Source organism: Neoarius graeffei, chromosome 10 (genome assembly GCF_027579695.1).
Source record: "Neoarius graeffei isolate fNeoGra1 chromosome 10, fNeoGra1.pri, whole genome shotgun sequence".
NCBI lineage: Eukaryota > Metazoa > Chordata > Actinopteri > Siluriformes > Ariidae > Neoarius > Neoarius graeffei.
The window spans coordinates 19,377,496-19,400,764 of NC_083578.1; the positions used below are offsets into that span (position 1 = coordinate 19,377,496).

The 23,269-nt window shown below is 42.3% G+C and overlaps 1 protein-coding gene and 1 pseudogene across 1 annotated transcript in view; one reads left to right on the plus strand and one right to left on the minus strand.

Moving 5' to 3' along the window:
• Positions 1–21,986, minus strand: part of slc12a5b (solute carrier family 12 member 5b) — a 192,787-nt gene extending 170,801 nt beyond the window's left edge. Inside the window, exon 1 of the mRNA XM_060931458.1 lies at positions 21,942–21,986. The gene's annotated coding sequence lies outside the window, so the exon portion shown is untranslated. The remainder of the gene's footprint in view (positions 1–21,941) is intronic.
• LOC132893495 (uncharacterized) lies at positions 16,384–19,629 on the plus strand (annotated as a pseudogene).
• Positions 21,987–23,269: the final 1,283 nt, after the last annotated feature.

Below are 23,269 nucleotides of genomic sequence, written 5' to 3' on the forward strand. Positions count from 1 at the left end.
ATATCCATCTATCTTGAGTATCTTCCATCCATCCATCCATCCATCCATCCATCCATCCATCCATCCAGCCAGCCAGCCAGCCAGCTAGCCAGCCAGCCAGCCATTTATCATTTCTAGAATAATCCCTTATTTCATCTTGGTCATCATTCATTCCTCCTACATCCATTTGTCTTGGGTAACTTTTATCCATTCATCTTACATCCTTCATCCCTCCATCCTAAGTATCTTACATCCTCCAATCACCCACCCATCCTGACATCCTGCTACTGTAGACAAAACATTGTTTCCAGAGTGGCACAATGATCTAAGTTTTCAATCTGTCTAATGCTTGTCCTAATTATATCTGTAACTGGATGTTGTTAAGAGCATTAACCATCTCTGCTCTCCAGGTGGGCAGGATGGTCTTGTATCCCTTCCTGAGAGTGACAGGAAAGACACAGTGAGTTATTAATAAACAACATTCGATTAGGCAACAGCCTACTTCACCACTATGACCTTAGAGCATCATCCATCTACTCTCCCATCCATTCTCCATACCTTGTATAGAACATCTAAGGTTCTTAACCTACAGGTTACTTTATGATTGGAGTGATGCTGGATTTTACAGAATGGTGCGGTCCACTCTCTCAGTCTTCAAGCAAGATCTACCCCATGACCTTTATGAACTAAGAGCTTTCTGAAATATAGCATAGAGCACGAGGGGGGAAATGCTCACTGCAAGGAGGGCAGATGTCAGAGAAGAAACGAGACCAGAAATGAGAGTCCCATAAATAGAATGCACTTAGAGTGAAATAGGGATGGATGGAGGAGGTGAGAAAAAGAGACATCTAATGGGAAGAAGAGGCTGGGAATTAGAGTGCAGAGGTCAAGATGGTGGGTATAGAACAGATGCAGTCCTACAAAAAAGATGAGTTCTGTAATAGATCTATAATCTGTAATATAATTGGTATAGATCTCAGGTCATGCTGGTTTTATCCAGATTTTTTTTTTAGTCTAAAAGCTGACTACTAATATTATGTTGTAGTCTTATTGGTTATAGCGTCTTGAAATGCTTCTTGAAATATATTACGGTAGTTCCTTAAAACAGGGTCACCTAGTTTTTACAGAACAAACATCTCACTTCACACTCCAGGGTTCAACCAATCTCAATTTAGCTCAGGTGGTGTTTTGCATGTTCTCTTTCTGTCTGTATGAATTTCCTCAGGGTTCTCCAGTTTCCTCATACCTCCCAAAGTCTTGCCAGTAGGTGGGTTGGCTTTGCTAAATTGCTCTGTGAATGAATGCCTGTGAGCGTGTGTGTTTGCATGGTGCACTGTAAGGTTTAAAGTTATTATCACTAGGTTTTATGTCTCTAGATGAATAGGTCACGAGACAGGATGAAACTAATCAAAGTCCGTTTCCAATGTTGTTGTTTTTAACTTAATAATTGATATTTGGGTATATTTAATCAAAATTGACACTGGCCACAAGTTCAAAATAATGTACTAGTAAAGCATGTTCACATGCCCATGTTTTTATTTTATTTTATTCATCTTTAATAACTACTTTGCCCCATTCAGTGTTGCAGTGGATCCAGAGCCAATCATAGGAACACTGGGCATGAGGCAGAAATATATCCTTGACTTGCAAGTGACATCAAAGCAAAATAGAAACCTGGATGTCATCCATGTTGGTGGATATACAAATGTGGGGTCAAGTGACATTCCATACAAAACATGGTCACGTGTGCGCAACTCTCTTTGTTTTTCCACTGCTTTAAGCGTTCTTTTAGCTATGCCATATCTTTGTGCTGTATATGGTTGTGGTCACAAAAGTATTTGTGACCGTGGCACGTTCCGATTTTTTTAGAATTTTGGACGTGATTCGGGAAGCGGCTGAGGAAACTCTGAGGCTTAGTACGGAGAGGAGATGGGCATGGCTGAACAACGTCGGCAGGGCTGATCTAACAGAGGCTAAAACCTTTCTCAGTAATATCATGGAAGAATTTTATTTCGTGTTGCTAAAATTTTGCTGTAAAATGAGCATTCTCTTGTCGCGGTTCACTCAGTCGTTGTTATAATTTTAACACGTGTATTACCATTTCGCTTCTAGAAGCGCCAGCAAAATTATACGATAGAAGCAATCCAGACTGGGCACCCACGAAGAAAACAGGTTATGTTTCGTCCAAGGTCGGACTTGATTCTTCGGCAGCCAAACCAGATAGAACATGATATCTGGGTACTCAATGGTTAGTAGAAGCATCTTATCTTCAGAAAAGTCTGACTTTTTTAAATAATATGGGTCAAAACCACACATATCTATCTTCTCTTTGCATCAAGTCTTCACTGGACTGTTCAAACCTCGGTAATACTGAGAAAATTCAGCATTGTTTACAGACACGTTTTCAGCGGCTGCCATCCGAGTTGCTTTGTATATCCACTATCATGGTGTATATCCACACTCATGATGTAGCATATTTTGATCACATGGTTGCAAATCATCTATTCTGGATGGGAAACCAGTCCATTGCAGGGTAACATGCACTCACACCTTCATATCTAGTGGCAACTTAGAGTAGCCAGTACACCTACCAGCATGTGTTTGGGTGGTGAGATGGAACCTGGGTGAAGTCCACACAGACATGGGGACAACATGCACAGAAAATCCACACAGTCAGTAAGAAAAGCTCAGGACCGAACTGCTGATGCTGGAGCTTTGATGTATCAATGCTACCACTGCACCACCATGTCATCCTGTATTTTTTTTTGAATGCCCTAAATAACCATATCTGTGGAGTGCACTACTTGTTTTCTGCCAGCTCAAACAAACAAACAAACAAACAAACAAACAAACAAACAAACAAACAAACAAACAAAACAAAAAATAATGTCTGGTATCTCATATAGAACCCATGAAGCTTATGTCTAGTATATCCTTAGGTTATTTGCAACTGATGCTACTTCAGAACTGAGACTGAGAAAATCCAAAACGTCAATTCTCATAAGGCAGTTACTTAGCGCTGAAAGGGTATTGAAGAGTTGTGAAAATGACTTTATTGCATTGCCCTGGGTACTGAACCATGGCCACCAAGGAAAATGAACTCACATGCAGCATAAATAGATATTTATATGTACAACCCCGATTCCAAAAAAGTTGGGACAAAGTACAAATTGTAAATAAAAACGGAATGCAATGATGTGGAAGTTTCAAAATTCCATATTTTATTCAGAATAGAACATAGATGACATATCAAATGTTTAAACTGAGAAAATGTATCATTTAAAGAGAAAAATTGGTGATTTTAAATTTCATGACAACAACACATCTCAAAAAAGTTGGGACAAGGCCATGTTTACCACTGTGAGACATCCCCTTTTCTCTTTACAACAGTCTGTAAACGTCTGGGGACTGAGGAGACAAGTTGCTCAAGTTTAGGGATAGGAATGTTAACACATTCTTGTCTAATGTAGGATTCTAGTTGCTCAACTGCCTTAGGTCTTTTTTGTCATATCTTCCGTTTTATGATGCAGCAAATGTTTTCTATGGGTGAAAGATCTGGACTGCAGGCTGGCCAGTTCAGTACCCGGACCCTTCTTCTACGCAGCCATGATGCTGTAATTGATGCAGTATGTGGTTTGGCATTGTCATGTTGGAAAATGCAAGGTCTTCCCTGAAAGAGACGTCGTCTGGATGGGAGCATATGTTGCTCTAGAACCTGGATATACCTTTCAGCATTGATGGTGTCTTTCCAGATGTGTAAGCTGCCCATGCCACACGCACTAATGCAACCCCATACCATCAGAGATGCAGGCTTCTGAACTGAGCGCTGACAACAACGTGGGTCGTCCTTCTCCTCTTTAGTCCGAATGACACGGCGTCCCTGATTTCCATAAAGAACTTCAAATTTTGATTCGTCTGACCACAGAACAGTTTTCCACTTTGCCACAGTCCATTTTAAATGAGCCTTGGCCCACAGAAGACGTCTGCGCTTCTGGATCATGTTTAGATACGGCTTCTTCTTTGAACTATAGAGTTTTAGCTGGCAACGGCGGATGGCACGGTGAATTGTGTTCACAGATAATGTTCTCTGGAAATATCCCTGAGCCCATTTTGTGATTTCCAATACAGAAGCATGCCTGTATGTGATGCAGTGCCATCTAAGGGCCCGAAGATCACGGGCACCCAGTATGGTTTTCCGGCCTTGACCATTATGCACAGAGATTCTTCCAGATTCTCTGAATCTTTTGATGATATTATGCACTGTAGATGATGATATGTTCAAACTCTTTGCAATTTTACACTGTCGAACTCCTTTCTGATATTGCTCCACTATTTGTCGGCGCAGAATTAGGGGGATTGGTGATCCTCTTCCCATCTTTACTTCTGAGAGCCGCTGCCACTCCAAGATGCTCTTTTTATACCCAGTCATGTTAATGACCTATTGCCAATTGACCTAATGAGTTGCAATTTGGTCCTCCAGCTGTTCCTTTTTTGTACCTTTAACTTTTCCAGCCTCTTATTGCCCCGTCCCAACTTTTTTGAGATGCGTTGCTGTCATGAAATTTCAAATGAGCCAATATTTGGCATGAAATTTCAAAATGTCTCACTTTCGACATTTGATATGTTGTCTATGTTCTACTGTGAATACAATATCAGTTTTTGAGATTTGTAAATTATTGCATTCCATTTTTTATTTACAATTTGTACTTTGTCCCAACTTTTTTGGAATCGGGGTTGTATTTATATGTGACATTTATATATGTGTGTGTGTGTGTGTGTGTGTGTGTGTGTGTGTGTGTGTGTGTTTTTATATACTACTGAAGATCAAATGTCCCCACAAGGATAGTAAAATCTGACAATATCGACCTTGTGGGGACATTTGGATGGTCCCCACAAGGAAATTTCTGTCGTTGTGTTTTGTTTGATGGATGGATGGATGAGCCAAAAAGTTTCCTTTTCATTACTGAGGTTATGGTTAGGTTGATGTGCAGGCAGCATTCATTAGATGCAATAATAAGTATGTCAATGGAAGGTCCTCACAAGGATAGTGAGACAAACATATATATGTGTGTGTGTGTGTGTGTGTGTGTGTGTGTGTGTGTGTGTGTGTGTGTGTGTGTGTGTAATTCTGCTGGCACAGAACAAAAGGCATCATGTTTGGAGCAAATATCTACATGCTTTTGTTTAAAACTGAATCAAGAACAACATTACCAGTGGTTGTAATTAAAAATGCACACAATTGTATATACACTCCCGGAAAATAAAGTACATTATTGTACCTTTAGGGGTTCAATGGCTTGTCACTGGGGCAGTACCCTCAAAAGTACTTATTTGTACTATTTACAGTGGTGCTTGAAAGTTTGTGAACCCTTTAGAATTTTCTATATTTCTGCATAAATATGACCTAAAATCATCATCAGATTTTCACACAAGTCCTAAAAGTAGATAAAGAGAACCCAGTTAAACAAATGAGACAAAAATATTATACTTGGTCATTTATTTATTGAGGAAAATGATCCAATATTACATATCTGTGAGTGGCAAAAGTATGTGAACCTCTAGGATTAGCAGTTAATTTGAAGGTGAAATTAGCGTCAGGTGTTTTCAATCAATGGGATGACAATCAGGTGTGAGTGGGCACCCTGTTTTATTTAAAGAACAGGGATCTATCAAAGTCTGATCTTCACAACACATGTTTGTGGAAGTGTATCATGGCACGAACAAAGGAGATTTCTGACGACCTCAGAAAAACATTTGTTGATACTCATCAGGCTGGAAAAGGTTACAAACCCATTTCTAAAGAGTTTGGACTCCACCAATCCACAGTCAGACGGACTGTGTACAAATGGAGGAAATTCAAGACCATAGTTACCCTCCCCAGGAGTGGTCGACCAACAAAGATCACTCCAAGAGCAAGGCGTGTAATAGTCAGCGAGGTCACAAAGGACCCCAGGGTAACTTCTAAGCAACTGAAGGCCTCACTCACATTGGCTAATGTTAATGTTCATGAGTCCACCATCAGGAGAACACTGAACAACAATGGTGTGCATGGCAGGGTTGCAAGGAGAAAGCCACTGCTCTCCAAAAAGAACATTGCTGCTCGTCTGCAGTTTGCTAAAGATCACGTGGACAAGCCAGAAAGCTATTGGAAAAATGTTTTGTGGATGGATGAGACCAAAATAGAACTTTTTGGTTTAAATGAGAAGCATTATGTTTGGAGAAAGGAAAACACTGCATTCCAGCATAAGAACCTCATCCCATCTGTGAAACATGGTGGTGGTAGTATCATGGTTTGGGCCTGTTTTGCTGCATCTGGGCCAGGACGGCTTGCCATCATTGATGGAACAATGAATTCTGAATTATACCAGCGAATTCTAAAGGAAAATGTCAGGACATCTGTCCATGAACTGAATCTCAAGAGAAGGTGGGTCATGCAGCAAGACAACGACCCTAAGCACACAAGTCGTTCTACCAAAGAATGGTTAAAGAAGAATGAAGTTAATGTTTTGGAATGGCCAAGTCAAAGTCCTGACCTTAATCCAATGGAAATGTTGTGGAAGGACCTGAAGTGAGCAGCTCATGTGAGGAAACCCACCAACATCCCAGAGTTGAAGCTGTTCTATACGGAGGAATGGGCTAAAATTCCTCCAAGCCGGTGTGCAGGACTGATCAACAGTTACCGCAAACGTTTAGTTGCAGTTATTGCTGCACAAGGGGGTCACACCAGATACTGAAAGCAAAGGTTCACATACTTTTGCCACTCACAGATATGTAATATTGGCTCATTTTCCTCAATAAATAAATGACCAAGTATAATATTTTTGTCTCATTTGTTTAACTGGGTTCTCTTTATCTACTTTTAGGACTTGTGTGAAAATCTGATGATGTTTTAGATCATATTTATGCAGAAATATAGAAAATTCTAAAGGGTTCACAAACTTTCAAGCACCACTGTATATACTGTTTGGGAACGTATATGTACCTTTTTGGCCCTAAAAAGGTACACAGTTACCTTGAGGTCCAATAGTGAGCCCTAAGGGGTACATTAGTGTAGACTGGACCTTGGGGGACAAAAATAGACTCCTACTGTACCCCTGTTTCTAACAGTATAGAGGCTACGGCTGATTTCTTTCCAGCCCAAACTATATATAGATTCACACAGTGTATTGTTGACAATTGTGTCAAATTATTACATTTGGTGAAATGTCACCTAGATTTCATGTGCACTGAGGCTAATTTTTAAAATCCTGCTTTGCTGATACATTCAAAACACAATCAGTTATCAGCAGTAACTAATGGTGTGTTCACACTTATACCGGTACGAAAGTGGTATAACTGTATCGATACAAAGTATACCGGTACAGTTTAGTGCATCTGTCCACACTAGCGAGAAATGTTTGCGGTTTTCTTTCACGGTAGTTGAAATGCACGTGCGCGAAATGTTTCCGTGGTTACCGAGTAACTTCCTTCCGAGAATATATGGCATCCGTTATTTTGAGATCTCGAGAAAACAAAACAATTATTCCGTGATCTTGAGAAAACAAAACAATTATTTCATGATCGCAGCTGGATCACTGTATCTCCGTTGGTAGAGACGAAGCCGGGCCAGTCTTCTGCGGAGGTGCCACGGACTAATTTTGAAATTATTCCTTATTAAAAGACTTAATGCAATCTCTCCCTGCATCAACCCCTGATCAAAATATTGCCTTATTAGGTGATCGATTATTCCAGACATTCTAATGACCAAAGTTGCATCTATACAGAATGAGAAATAGCCCCAAAGTCAGCATATCACAAGTCTCTTGGCGCACCTGAATGAACCATTTCTCAGCTGTTTACTCGAGATCATGAAATAATTGTTTTGTTTTCTCGAGATCTCGAATTAGTTGTGTTGTTTTCTCAAGATCCTGAATTAATTATGTCGTTATCTCGGGATAACAAGGTGAATAAAAAAAAAGGATTATATGAAGGGCCTCTCTCGGCTTCCGTACGGATGAAACAACGTGTGTGTGCTTTTTGTTGTCAATGTACAGTCTGTATTTCTGGTGGTCATTTATTCAGTTGAATCGTATAAAACGCGCGAGGCAGTTGAGAAAGAAACAAACGAATCTCCGTTCTTCACTATTTTATTCAGCGAAGACATCGATTGAGGTGTGTGGCTTTGCGCATGTGCATTATATTTGTATCGATACAGAGCCGCTTCATCTGTCCACACTACAGCACCGATACTGTACCGGTACGAAACCCATACATTTGTGGGTTTCGTACCGATACAGTTATACCGCTACAGTACCGGTATAGTTGCTAGTGTGGACAGGTGTTGCGGTACGAAAGTAGTATCGTATCGGTACAAAATCCCTAGTGTGGACAGGGTATATGAAGGCTGACATGAAATACAAATGCTGATGTAATAAACACAGATTCTTTTCTCATTCACTGACTTTCTGAAATGCCTTTGGAGGGGAAACTACCAGTAAACAGACTAAGTAAACACTGTCCAGTCAAAGTACAAATTACATAAAGAGATACAGCAGAATCATAAGTTTTATGTGGTTTGAATGATCGAGCTAGATAACAGCAATGACCAGAGTTTCTATTTTCCATGATTGCTAGTCAGAAAACACAGCATGATTACAGACTTAAAAACTAAATAATAATAAATTATTTATGAATAACGATGGTGGAGGCCATATTCTTAAATTAACTAAATTTCTTCTTCTTCTTCTTTCAGCTGCTCCCATTAGGGGTCACCACAGTGGATCATCCTTCCCAATTTATGATCTGCATATTTGATTTGGCATAGGTTTTTACACTGGATGCCCTTCCTGACGCAACCCTCCCCAATTTATCCAAGCTTGGGACCAGCACCAAGTATGCACCGGCTTGTACAACCCCAGTTGCTGGGTATTTTTAACTAATCTGCATGTCTTTGGACTGTGGGGGAAACCGGAGCACCCAGAGGAAACCCATGCAGACACGGGGAGAACATGTAAACTCCATACAGAAAGGCTTCGTCAGCTGTGAGGTTCAAACTTGCTGTGGGGCGACAGTGCTAACTACTGCACAACCATGATGCCCAAATTAACTAAATTTGCATCAGGCTTGTAGTACTCTAGTCTAGAACTTGGACTCAAGTCTGACTCGTGCCCTAATTTTAAGGACTCATGACTTGACTTGGACTTGAGCACTGATGACTCAGACTTGGACTCGGACTCGTGCATTAACTGTGTTTGGACTTGTAAATTGGAGACAAGGACTCGGATTTTTTTCTTTATTTTTTGTAACATGCCATAATAATTTGGCACAAGATATTTTTATCTACATTAATTTTTATACTAATTTTGTGCAAGAGAATGCACATTCACCCGTTCATACATTATGTTCAGGAAAAAAACTAGCATTAATGGCACTAAAATGCCTAGAGAGGATGCCCCCAAGTATTGTCCACTTTATTTATACAGACTTCTTGTGCAGTGAGAAAAAATGGACTGCTATGTGTTCCATATGTAAAAGAACTATCGAGGAGACGACGGGGACAACCTCGAACTTCAATTGTCATTTGGTAAGGCTCCACCCAGAGAAGTGAGCGACACGCTATGTTCATTGCTCTGTTGATAGTGGGGCTTGCTTGCTAAGCGATGAACTAACTAGTGTTAACCCTCTCTCGTGTTATTTACTCTGTTGATAGTGGGCAGGGCTTGCTGAGCGATGAACAAGCTTTTTTATCTGTAGCCTATTAACTAAAATGGGGCAGTCGAGCAGTAATGTTAGTCCAACACAGTAACAGAGATGGTTTCACATAAAGGCAGCAACAGCCACCATCAAATGGTGCGGTTGGAGTCTTGTTCTCAGACTCGACATTTTGGGGGGGGACATCAGTGCCCATAGCATGGGTGAGTGTGTGAAGGTACCACTGATGTGGAGGTGTATATTGGGATTTCAGAGAGACATATGTTGCCATCAAGGCAACATCTCTTCCCAGGAAGTCCATGCTTATTTAAACAGGACAATGCCAGGCCTCATTCTGCACAGGCTACAACAGTGTGGCTTTGTAGACACAGAGTGTGTGTGCTTGACTGGCCTGCTGCCAGTCCAGATCTGTCTCCTACTGAGAATGAATGTATGGTGCATCGTGAAGAGGAGGATCAGACAACATCTACCACGGACTGTTGAGCAGCTGAAGTCTTGTATCAAGCAAGAATGGACAAAAATTCCAACTGCAGTACTGCAACAATTAGTATCCTCAGATCCCATATGATCAAAAAATGTCATTAAAAGTAAAGGTGATGTAATACAATGATAATAATGCCTCTGTCCCAACTGTTTTTAAGTGTGTTGCAGGCATCAAATCATCTAACTTTGTTTAAATTTACAAAATACAATTAAGTTGGTCAGTAAAACTATTGAAACGCTTTTCTTCGTACTTTTGTCAGTTAAATAAAGGTTCACTTGAATTAACAAATCTCAGATTTTTGTTTTTATTGCATTTTGGAAAATATCCCAACTTTTCTGGAAATGGTATTTGTACAAAAAGCACAGCCCACATCTGACCCTCCCTGAGCTCTACTAGTAACACTTGAGGTCTGTCATGATTGGCAGACTTTCCGAATGCTATTTTCATCGTAGCCAAGCAGTTTTAATCCAGCTTAACCACCACCACCACCACCCCCACACACACACACACTCAAACAAAAGCATCACAGGCTTCTAGCAATGACCTAATCCACAGATTAAGGCCAGCATTATGTGATATATTGTTGTTTGAAAGGGAAGGAATCAATAGTTATGTTTCACACTGTGACACCAAACCCTTCAGTACATGGAAGAGTCCATAATTACTGATTAAAAGAGCGTTGGTCTTGTTGGCATGCTTTTTAAAATGGGAGTGAAACGTATGCTGATATTGAAAAGCTATGTGGTGGGATTACAAACTTATGTCCATGAGAGATCAGCCTATAGCAAGATTTCAAAATGGATCTCTGCATGGAACGTTATTCGCAGAGTGCCCTTGTTTGTAATTTATTTGATGCTAGTCAGTAGCAAACAACTGATCTTTGGCTTGGTTTCCTCTGTTGTCCCGGTAATGATGGCCATCTGAACAGTGATAGAATGACAGTAGCAGATGTCACACATTTTTAGTGAATTACTGGCAGAAGAGAATTTAGAGAATAATTCGAGCAAAATTTGCATTAAAATCTGCCTCCATCTGCTACATGAGTTTTAACAGCTTTTGAAAATGAAGGGCATCTCACTCTTCTTAATAGCAGATATTTTTTCATCAGGGTGCGCACACACACACACACACACACACACACACAGAATAGGCAAAGATGGTGCATCACTATTTCAAGGCTGATTTCAAGGAAAATCTAAATAAAACTAAAACTAAAGTAAATTTTGGGGATGCACATTGTCTTGTTTTCTGTTAGCATGTGGCTTAAAATGGATTCTTTATTTTTCTTTCTTCACTTTTGTTGAACCAAGAACAACAGCACCACCAATGATTATAAGCAAAACCACATAGAATGGGCTGAAAAAGAGGCTGTGGCTAACTTCTTTCTAGTCCAGTCAGGACAGTCTCACTGGCTGGCAGAAGTGGAACCTCGTGTGGTCTTCTGTTCTTGTGGCCCATCTGCCTCAAGATTCATTCTGTGATGCTTTTCTGCTCACCATGGTTGTAAAGAGTGGTTATTAGCTCATCCGACTGACAGGCGACGAGTTTATGCCATCATGCATTGTCCGTCCGTCGTCCATCGTCCTTCTGGCATCATTCATATTTCATGAAAATCGCTTCTTCTCTCTCAATTCTTCACCAATTTTTTTTTTTTTGGGGCAGGAAGGTAGGTCTGTCTGGGCTGCATATAGCTTCTACCCAAAGTTGCATAATTGCAATTAGTAATGAAGATATGGAGTAATTAAGCCCTAATGAGCAGTTTCCACACAAATTGCTTCTTCTCCCTCAATTCTTCATCGATTTTGATTCTTTCTGGCATGAAGGTAGGGGTACCTAGGGTGCACATAACTTCTACCCAGATTTGCTTAATTACAATTATTAATGAAGTTACAGACTAATTAAGCCATAATGAGCAGTTCAATAAAAAGTACTTCTCGGTCAATTCCTCGCCGTTGTGGATTCTTTCTGGTAAATAGGTAGGTATTTCTAGAGTGTATATAGCTTCTATATATAACTTGCAACATTTATCGCGCAAGGTGGCCCACTTTAGATCGTTTCTTCTGGACTAGACGGGGCCGAAGTGAACTACGTCGTCATTGAAGGTCTTGTTTGAGATACCATAGCCTTTCTGTCAATTCAAACCAGCTGACCTTCTCTGACTTTTCTCATCAGAAGGAATTTCTGCCTACAGAACTGCTCCTCACTGGATGACTTTTGTTTTTCAGTAGTTTCTGAAATATTCAAACTCAAGCCCAACTGCCAACAACAACCAATGTCAATTACCAATGTCAAACATTGGTAGTTACCGGTGCCATGGTCAAAATAGTTCAGATCATGTTCAAAATTAAAAATCCTGTCCTGTACTTCAGTTTGTTAATCAAGCACTACATATAATAAAACATATGTTCTTGTGTTTTATGTTAGGTTTATGGCAGATCCCAGTATGGTTATGAATATTTTAGTTGCTTTGTTTTCTGACAAAGGGATTTTGTCTTTTGGTATCAATATAAATCTCCAACACATGATTCCAACATATCTTATTTGATCTATGATATTCTATGTGAATACATTTTATTCTCACAGCTTTTCATTTTTTAAACTAATTTCCTGCTTTATTTTTTCCATTTTTTCTGTGCTTCTTTGTTTTCTTCACAGCAGCTTAGTCTTCTGTGGTGCAGTGTTTGACATTGGTAGTTGCATAACCTTAGCCAGTGTGTAAAAAAGATAATATATGTACTTGTGTCTCAGGGGTTGTCTGTTGTTCAGGGAAAGAGTGCAGTAAGTGTTTGGGAAGAAAAAGCCACCTAGAACAATCTACTCTTCTCCCGAATATGAGAATATAATGAGTCCCTGTTGAAATGCCATTATAAATCTACCACCTTACTGGGGCTACTTTGTTTTGCCCCAGTTCTCACTCAAATGTAAATTTTGTCTGAAGTCTCAGTAAGTAATTTCAAAGTGGTATTTGCGGTGTGATGAAAGGTTTTTGTGTTAATTTTGGAATTTTGTTTGTAGTGTAAGAGGGACAGAGTATTGACATTTTCCAATCTCCACTGGTGACCCTTTATTGGCACCTCAGTTTGTAATTCTGAAATTTATGACAGAAAGAAGAAGAGAGGAAGAGAAGCACTGCAGAAACAATTCAAAAGATGTGGGAAAAATTGTGTCCTGGATAAAGTCAAGGACGGTCTGAGTCTGTCCTTCTCCTTGGGTTTCTAAACCATCTATCTGACATTTCCCAGCAGGAGCTGCCAGTTGAAAAGCCAGAATGAACCACAGTGTTATGGTGTGACCAAGTGATGCAGCGAGTTTAAAAAAAATCTCAGAGGTCTAAATGAAGCTCAGAAACAGTCATGAGAGAATGCACATGGCTACAGGTGTGAACATCCTATATTCCATCACATCAAGTCCATTAGTAGGTCATTATATACACCGACCAGCCAAAGCACTAAAACCACTGACAGATGAAGTGAATAACACTGATTATCTTGTTACAGTGGAGCCTGTCAGGGGGTGGGTGGGATATTTTAAGCAGCAAGTGAACAGTCAATGGTGGGTTTCCCAAAAGCTTCTTAACGCTAAGAGCATCTTAACTAGGAGAGAGAGTGTTCATTGTGCTGCTCGCTTTACCATTTAATGATGATCTTTGTGCTACGATGCTTTTGGGAAACTCGGCACAGTTCTCCAATTTGATGTGCTGGAATCAGGAAAAATGGGCATGTGTTGTTGCTTCAATAGTCGCGCCAAGGTTTATGCAAACGCAGTGATGTAACTGACGTATACAGCGACGTAACTGACTTATACAGCGATGTAACTGACGTATACAGCGACGAAATGATGTGGCTCCCCTTAGCACCACGAGCTATGGAAAAGCAAACTGGTTCTCAGCTGGCTCGCAAGTTGAACGAGTTGTGAACCAGCACCAGCACTGGCCCTGAACCAGCCCTGGAACTGATTTGGTGGAAAAGGGGTATCAGAGAATCTCCAAAATGGGAATTCTTGTGGAGTGTTCCCAGTAGACTGTGGTTAGTATCTACCAAAAGTGGTCCTGCAAAGGACAACCAGTTAACTGTGACAGGACCATAGGCACCCAAGGCTCATTGATGGACACAGGGAGAGAACAAACAGTGCATCACAACTTATTGCATATGGGGCTGTGTAGTGGCAGACCAGTCAGAATGCCCATGCTGACCCCTGTGCACCACTGAAAGCACCTACAATTGGCACTTGAGCATCAAAACTAGACCATGGAACAATGGACAAACATGGCCTGGTCTCATGAACCACATTTCCTTTTACATAATGTGGATGGCTGGGTATGTGTGCGTCGCTGACCTGGGGAAGAGATGGCACCAGGATGCACTATGAGAAGAAGGCAAGCCGAAGGCAAGACAGTGTGATTCTCTGGGCAATGTTCTGCTGGGAAAACTTGGGTCCTACCATCTATCTAAACATTGTTGCAGACCAAATACACCCTTCCATGGCTGTAGTATTCCCTAATGGGTCTCTTTCAACAGGATAATTGTCCTGCCACAGTCAGTGCGTTTACATGCACATCCAAATCGAGCTACTGTCGGTAATTGAGCTAAGGGTCCCAGCAGGGGTGCCAGAGAAATCCAATCCTACATGCACACAAGGAAATCGAGCTATTGTGTGAGGTACATTGTGCACCCGAGCCACAGGTGGCGCTACATGCCCCATCGTGTTGGTACACTTCCGGTTGTCATCATGAAGAAGAGCTATTCAAGAGTATAAACAAAGTTATCAGTTCCGTGTTCACAAGAAGAACGACGAAGAGGACAGCAACATCGAGAGATGTTGTTCCTCCTGACCTCTTCTGCTGCTCGCTACTACTACTGTTGTCATGCCGACCGAGGCTGTGGTGTTTCCCGCTTGTGGTCTCGTCACTCGTCACTTCCGGAAGGGGCAGTGCTGAAGTAAGTAGCTCGACTATGTAGCTCGATAGGGTTTACATGCACTAAGTAGCTCGGCTACAATCGCATAATCTAGGTCGCTTAGCTCGATTACGAGAAATCCAGTTCGGTTCGATTTCAGCCGAGCTAAGGTGTTTCCATGGCATTTAGAACGTCGATTTCAGTCGAGCTACGGCAGAAATTCGATTTTCTCTATGTGCATGTGTGAAAATTGTTTAGGAATCCTTTGAGGAACATGACAAAGAGTTCAAGGTGTTGACTTGGCCTCCAAATTCCCCAGATCTCAGTCAGATCGAGCATCTGTGAGATGTGCTGGACAAACATGTCCAATCCATGGAGGCCCCAACTTGTAATTTACAGGACTTACAGGATCTGCTTCTAACATATACTGTACATAGATCTATACCAATCAGCCAATGTCAAAAGTTAATTAGTGGACTAGTTTTTTGCCTTCTTAAGACATTTGAGATCATCAAACAGTAAATGATCGTCAGCTGTCCATCACTAGCGATGATAACTGCTTCATTAAGATGCACAGAAACACAGATGGGCTGTGAGGCCTGCACCAGGGTGACAGAGTCATCCACAGTGGTGTCATGAATGTCCTATCTCCTCTCCTACTGAAGCACCTTGCACAGTAAGGTAAGACAAGCGATGTTGTGTCCCCATCGTGTTGTCTCTTTGGACCTCCAGACCTGATGCCAAGTGGTGCACAAAAGTGTGACAGACATGACAGGTATGGAAGTTGCCCCACAATGACAACTGATTTGCCGAGTGATGCCATCCATTGGCCATTTGAGTGGCTCTTCCGCATGCCATCTGGTGGTGTGCTATTGACCCTGTTGGGTTTATCTGCCACATTGCACCAAAAAGCACCCTGCTGCCAGCAACTTATTGGTGATAGCATGCCATCTGGACACAAGCTGGGGTCTGATCAGCCCCGGCTGGGTCACCTGGATGAGGGTGTATGATGTTGAAAGACCCGAAACACCCAATGATTCCAGGAACATCACTGACGATGTGTCCAGTTGCATCAGTAGATGTGTTTCCACAGCGCATACCCTGAGACATCAGTGACAGCCAGGAAAGACTGGATGACAACCACGAATAGTGTGGTGACTACTGGAGAGACAGTGACGGCTCGGAGAGACGGCAACCGGGGCAGAGCGGGCTGGCAACCCAATCTGTGTTCTCTGTGAGGAGGACACCAATTAAGCTACGACGAATTCAATGGAGAGATACCCCCAGGGGTGCCCGAGAGGGGGGGAGGATGAGCACCCCAACTGGACAGATTCAATGGTGACAGACCAAGGCAATGGACAAACAACTATGAGCTCTCAGTGTACGTGTGGGAAAGTATGCAAGAACTTGCGCGGCTTGAAAATTCACCAAGCAAAGATGAAGTGTTTGGGGGGAGCAGCAGCAACACAACGCACAGGTGTTCCACCTGGTGAGTCGCAGGAGGGGCTTTGCCCGGAGTCACCCCACAGTGCTCAGAACCTCCAGGTGTTGGCGCCGCACTCCTTGAGCACCCAGTCGGAACAGAGGCGGATTAAGTGGCCGGCAGCTACCATGACTACACTGTGGAAGCAGTTCGACAATGATGTGGACAAAATTCTGGAGTCTGTGTCAAAGGGAGAGGTGGACCAGAAGCTGCAAGCCATGACAACAATCATTGTCAGGATGGCAGCTAAGCGGTTCGGCGAAGAGGAGAGGAAAAGCTTGGGAACATCCTACACAAGGAACCACAGAGCGGAGAAGATCCATCTCATAAGGCGGGAGATGAAAGCGCTGAAGTCTCAATACAAAGAGGCAGGAGATGAGGAACGCTTTGGTCTAGCCCAACTAATGTCCATGCACCGGAAAAGGATAAGGATTCTACGCCGGGCAGAGTAGCATCGGAGGCGGCGATGCGAGAGGGCACGTAAACGAGCGGCCTTTATCGCTAACCCCTTCAAGTTCATAAAAGACCTGCTAGGCCAGAAGCGCAGCAGCAAACTGTCCTCCTCAAAGGAAGATATTGACCAACATCTCGCACAGATGTTCAGCGACCCCAGAAGAGAGCTGGAGTTGGGAGATTGCGACATCCTTATTGACCCACCTGAGCCAGAGGTGCAGTTTGACATGTCAGAGCTGAAGCTGATGGAAATCAAAGAGGTTGTCCATAAAGCTAGAGCATGCTCCGCTCCAGGACCAAGTGGCACTTCGTACAAAGTGTACAAGAACTGTCCCAAACTTTTACTGCGGCTGTGGAAAATCCTGCGAGTCTTCTGGAGAAAGGGGAAGATCCCAGAACAATGGTGAACGGCAGAAGGGGTTTGGATCCCTAAGGAGGAAGGCTCCACCCAGCTTGACCAGTTCCGCATCATCTCCCTCCTGTGCATTGAATCCAAAATCTTCTTCAGTGCTATCTCCAAGAGGCTGTGCACTTACCTAGCAAGGAACACCTACAGTGACACATCAGTCCAGAAAGGTGGCATATTAGGGATGCCGGGCTCTATGGAGCATATAGGTGTGATGACACAGCTTATCCGAGAGGCCAGAGAAAATAGGGGAAACCTGTCAGTGCTATGGCTTGACTTGGCCAACGCATTCGGCTCCATCCCACATAAGCTTGTTCAGCTCACTCTGGTGAAACATCATGTCCCCAGCAGGTGTAGAGATCTCATTACTGACTACTACAACAACTTCAGGATAAGGGTCTCTTCAGGAGCAACTCTATTCAGTTGGCACAAGGTAGATACTGGCATCATCACAGGGTGCACGATCTCTGTGACACTATTCTCCTTGGTCATGAATATGCTCACCAAGTCTGCTGAGCCAGAGTGCAGAGGACCTCTTATGAGTTCTGGGCAACGACAGCCACCCATTAGGGCATTCATGGATGACCTTACAGTCACGACGGAATCAGTCCCGGGATGCCGATGGATTCTGAAGGGTCTAGAGAAGATGATGGTATGGGCCCGAATGCGTTTCAAACCTGCCAAATCAAGATCCATGGTGCTGAGGAAAGGAAAGGTGGAGGACAAGTTCCAGTTTAACATCGCAGGCACAGCCATCCCAACGATCACAGAGAAGCCAGTTAAGAGTTTGGGCAAGGTCTTTGACAGCTCTCTCAAGGATGCAACATCTATCCAGTCAGCCTGTGCTGAGTTGAATGGCTGGCTGAAATCCGTGGACAAATCCAGTCTACCTGGAAAATTCAAAGCATGGGTCTACCAGCACGGCATCCTCCCCAGGATCCTGTGGCCTCTCCTCATCTATGCCGTCCCAGTATCCACAGTAGAGACCTTGGAGAGGAAAGTCAGCAACCACCTGTGGAGATGGCTGGGGTTACCTAAGAGCCTGAGCAGCATCGCACTCTATGGGCGCAATAACAAACTGCAGCTGCCCTTTAAATCCTTGGAGGAGGAGTTCAAGGTAACGAGGGCTAGAGAAGTGTTGCTGTACAGAGACTCCAGTGATCCAAAGGTGGCCAATGCTGGAATCCAAGTGAGGACGGGTAGAAAGTGGAAGGCAGAAGAGGCCGTGCAAATGTCTGAAGCTAGGCTGCACCACAGGGCTCTGGTGGGGGTGGTCGCATGAGGCAGAGCTGGTCTAGGATCCTTTCCGACTCCACAAATGAACACCAGGGGGAAGGAGAAGCGGCGCCTGGTCCAAGAGGAGGTGAGGGCTGCTGTGGAGGAAATAAGATCTTGCAGGGCGGTGGGCATGAGACAGCAGGGGGCCTGGACACGATGGGAGAATGCGCTGGAGAGGAAAGTGACCTGGACTGAGATCTGGAGAGCTGAGCCTCACCGCATCAAATTTCTCATCCAGGCAGTGTACGACGTGTTGCCCAGTCCATCAAACCTGCATGCATGGGGTCTTGCAGAGTCACCAGCTTGCCCATTGTGTTCCAAGAGAGGCACCTTGGAGCATGTTCTTAGCTGCTGCACAACAGCACTTGGAGAAGGGCGTTACCGGTGGAGGCATGACCAAGTCCTGAAGACCATCGCTGAAGCCATCAACACAGGACTGGTATGGGCAAAGCAGCTGCGCCCCCCCAAGTATACCATCGCCTTTGTCAGGGCTGGGGAGCAGGTTGCCCAAGCAAAGAAAGCACCAGCAGGCACCCTGACTTCTGCAAGAGACTGGCAGCTGCTAGTGGACCTTGAAAAACAACTGAAGTTCCCCAGCCACATTGCAGTCACCACCCTCCATCCTGATATCGTCCTTGTATCCGAGGCCACCAAGCAGGTCGTAATGCTGGAACTGACAGTCCTGTGGGAAGACTGCCTGGAAGAAGCTTTTGAAAGGAAGCTCTCCAAGTACACGGGGCTGGTCAATGACTGCCAGCAGTCAGGATGGAGGGCAAAGTGCCTTCCAATTGAGGTAGGCTGCAGAGGCTTTGCGGCCCGGTCCTTGGCCAGCGCACTGGGGTGTTTAGGCATCGTCGGACAGCAGAAGAGGAGAGCCATCCGCAATACCACCGAAGCGGCAGAGAGGGCCTCAAGATGGCTGTGGCTCAAGAGAGGAGAACCATGGAGTCGTGGTAGCTAGCATGCCATCTGGACACAAGCCGGGGTCTGATCAGCCCCGGCTGGGTCACCTGGATGAGGGTGCATGATGTTGAAAGACCCGAAACACCCAATGATTCCAGGAACATCACTGACGATGTGTCCAGTTGCATCAGTAGATGTGTTTCCACAGCAGTGATGTACTATTTAATGTACTATTTAATCATGGGAAATGCCATGTGTGGCACAAACCTGTCACCCTGAGAACACCATTCCTACAGTGAAGCATGGTGGTGGCAGCATCATGCTGTGGGGATATTTTTCATCTGCAGGGACAGAAAAGCTGGTCAAGACTGAAGGAAAGATGTATGGCAATTCAACACAGGACAAATGGTACTAACCCCCCAAAAATCCATTTTAATTCTAGTTTGTAATGCAACAAAACAGGACAAACACTTTTGCAAGATACATATATTTCAGACAACAACAACAACAATAATAATAATAATAATAATAATAATAATAATAAAGGCTAATGAGTTTTGCTGCAAAATTAAGAAGCAAGTGTGACAGTCAAAGTTCTCCAGAAGAACTGTGGCTAGTTCTGCAAGATGCTCAGTAAAACTTAATGAACATGCAGTATCTTATGGCTTTTATTGGGGTTAATATGCAATAAAATATTAAATATTGGATGTTAACTCGTTTGTCCAGTATATATGGAGAGGCTGTATGTTGCTGAGACCCCTGTGTTCTCTGTTCTCTCAAAAGCCCAAGATAAATTTCTCCTCAGGGAGATAATAAAGGATAATCCTCATCCTATATATAACAACACTTCAGATATATACTGTAAAAATTTTACCGCCTGGGATGCCAATAAAGTACTATAAAATGTCCAGCAATTTATTTTTTTTTTTACAGTGTAGTTACTGCATGTTTAATGTTGAGGAATATCTGTGAATATCTATATCTAAGTTGTTTCCGGTTATTACTTGTTCTAGCAGAAGTCATTCCCTTAACACCCTCTCCTTATTCTCTTTTGAAGCTGATAAGAAAAATGTAGCTTATCATGCTCCCAAGAAGGCACAAATCCCTCCATCCTGTAGATTCTCTGACACACATTTATTATTTTACAAATCTGTTGATGTGGACCATGTGCCATAGGTCTTCACTCTAAAAACAGTGATGTAATACAATGAGTGCAATCTTACCGTATAAACCTTTCAGCCAGAACGACAGTCAAAGCTGCTGAAAATTAATCAACACCTTCTGACCAACCAGAATTGTGAATTCAAAAGATTTGTGGTATAAGGAAATGTATTACTGTGACAATCATGACACTGTAACAACAGCTATGCTTTTCTTCTTTGGACCCTCAGTAAATTGATTTTTCATTTTTCTGATGGAAATGCCAAGATGCTGGAATAAGAGATTATTTAATATTTAATACATACAGTCATACTTTCTCTGGCACTTCTGATATTACTATTTATAAGATTCTGAATAACTTCATAACAGATTTGAGTGATTTGTCTCATTTTTAAAAAGACTGACTTCAGTTTTAAATGCTGGAGATATCATACTGTATCCCTGCCATTATGTGACTCTGACAAAGCAGAAGTACACTGAACTACGAAGTCACTTGTCACTTGTCATAATGATCTCATATGAATCAGCCTGGAAAATGTACTAACACTCCTTTATGTCAGTGATGTAAGCATATGATCACTACCGTTATTAATTTCAGATGTTAATCAGCACACTGAAAAAAATCAATATCAGATGATTAGATCCTCTTCCCTGTAGACCTGGCTGTTCCCACTTGAGTCACGCATTAACATAAGAATCGTTTTTAGGATGTCTGTCAATTTAATGGAGTATCGTAATGCCATTATGAGTCATCACTGCAAATAATACAGACCTGAGAATGCCCCTTATAATGGACTGAAATGGTGTAAACCATTGGTACATGTTTAATTGGAAAGTCAGTTTGTAGAAAATGGATTTTTTTTCCTATACTGTTAGGACATCCAGCGTGATGAAGGAACAGATTTGTAGCAGAACAACTGTTCTTCACATAAACCACTGCATCATTTATCAGAAGGGTTCTGGAAGGTTTTATGTGTTGTGTTTAAAGGGAGGCAGAGAACGGCTGCCACGGGCGGTGTGAAGGCCTTGGAGTGCTTTAACAGAAGTTTGACTATGTTAAATTCTATTAGTAAAGGCATGCATTTATAAATCATGGAGGTAGAGACGAATAAAGCTTGATGCTCTTCTTCATCATTGAACCTCAAGGAAGGTCTTAAACCCACTGCAAATACCTACATGTAATATTTAGAAAGAAGAAAACATACAAACCGGGGAGAGGGAAGTCTGGGCAGCTCTGCTTAGGCTGCTACCCCCGTGACCTGGACCCAGATAAGTGGCAGAAAATGGATGGATGGAGGGATGGATTGATGGAAAAAACACAAACACTAGACTGCAGGCTCACCTGGGGGGTGCTGGGAAAGGATGAAAGAGAGATGGCAGAAAAGAAAGAGTGACAGTTTCATACTTACGGTAGATAATATTGGCTGGTGTTGAGTGGTATATCAGATATATTCCATTCAGCTAGCATGATACTGAACAAGTTGAAAACAAGTCATTGTGGTAGGAAATACTGGAAATGACATACTCCAAGCTAATCCAATTACCGTTTCATATCAAGTTATTGATCAGACAGCCACAATTATGGAATATATTTTTCTCTTTTATTAAACACTAAGAATGAAATTATGGCTGTATCCAAAATCACTCATTCATTCACTACTCCCTACTCACTATCTAGAGAATTCTATATAGTGAGCTCATTGGTCAAATGAAAAAAAAAACACTTTCGGACACTACTTCGCTGCGCCGTTATTTACGTCATTACTGTCGCACAATTAAAACGTGCCAGATCAGTCAGCTGGTGGGTTTTCAAAATAATAAATACATATTATACTGAGCGTATTTCCCACATTAATAAATACAAAGTACGTTGTGTCTGCTGCGTCTTTCAGTTCTTTTAAATCAAGGCTGAATACTTTCTTCTTTGCCGCTGCCTTTTATTAAATCAAATTGGAGGCTTTTGATTAATTCCTCACGCTGCACTCTCTACTTCTATTTTAGCTTATTTTCTATTCTCTTACTATTTTAATTATACTTGAACATCTGCTTATAATATGTGTCTTTCTCTGTCCATTCACCCCAACACACTTTTTTTTTCCCTTTCAGTGCGACCACAATGCATGATGGTAAATATTGCTTGGTTAGTGACCATCGGTTGTACACTACTTTTCACGATGCATTGTAGGATACTATGAGTCCACTATATAGGGTGTAATAATAATTCTCATCATACATTCAGACAGCACTACAAAATGGCAAACTCACTATATAGTCTATATAGTGAGTGATTTCAGACACAGGGCATGAATTCCATTGAACAAAGTTGTAATATCTTTTATAAAGCCAAGAGGGTACATGAAAAATGCATACCATCATCTTCAGTTCACTTAAAAGGTCTAGAGAGCACTTGAGAGTGTGCTTTCAATTCAGATGACAGAAGAAAGTGGACATGCATGTAATCACAACCTGCTGTAATCAAAGTCACATCAAAGACATTATTATTATTATTATTATTATTATTATTAGAAATGTCATGA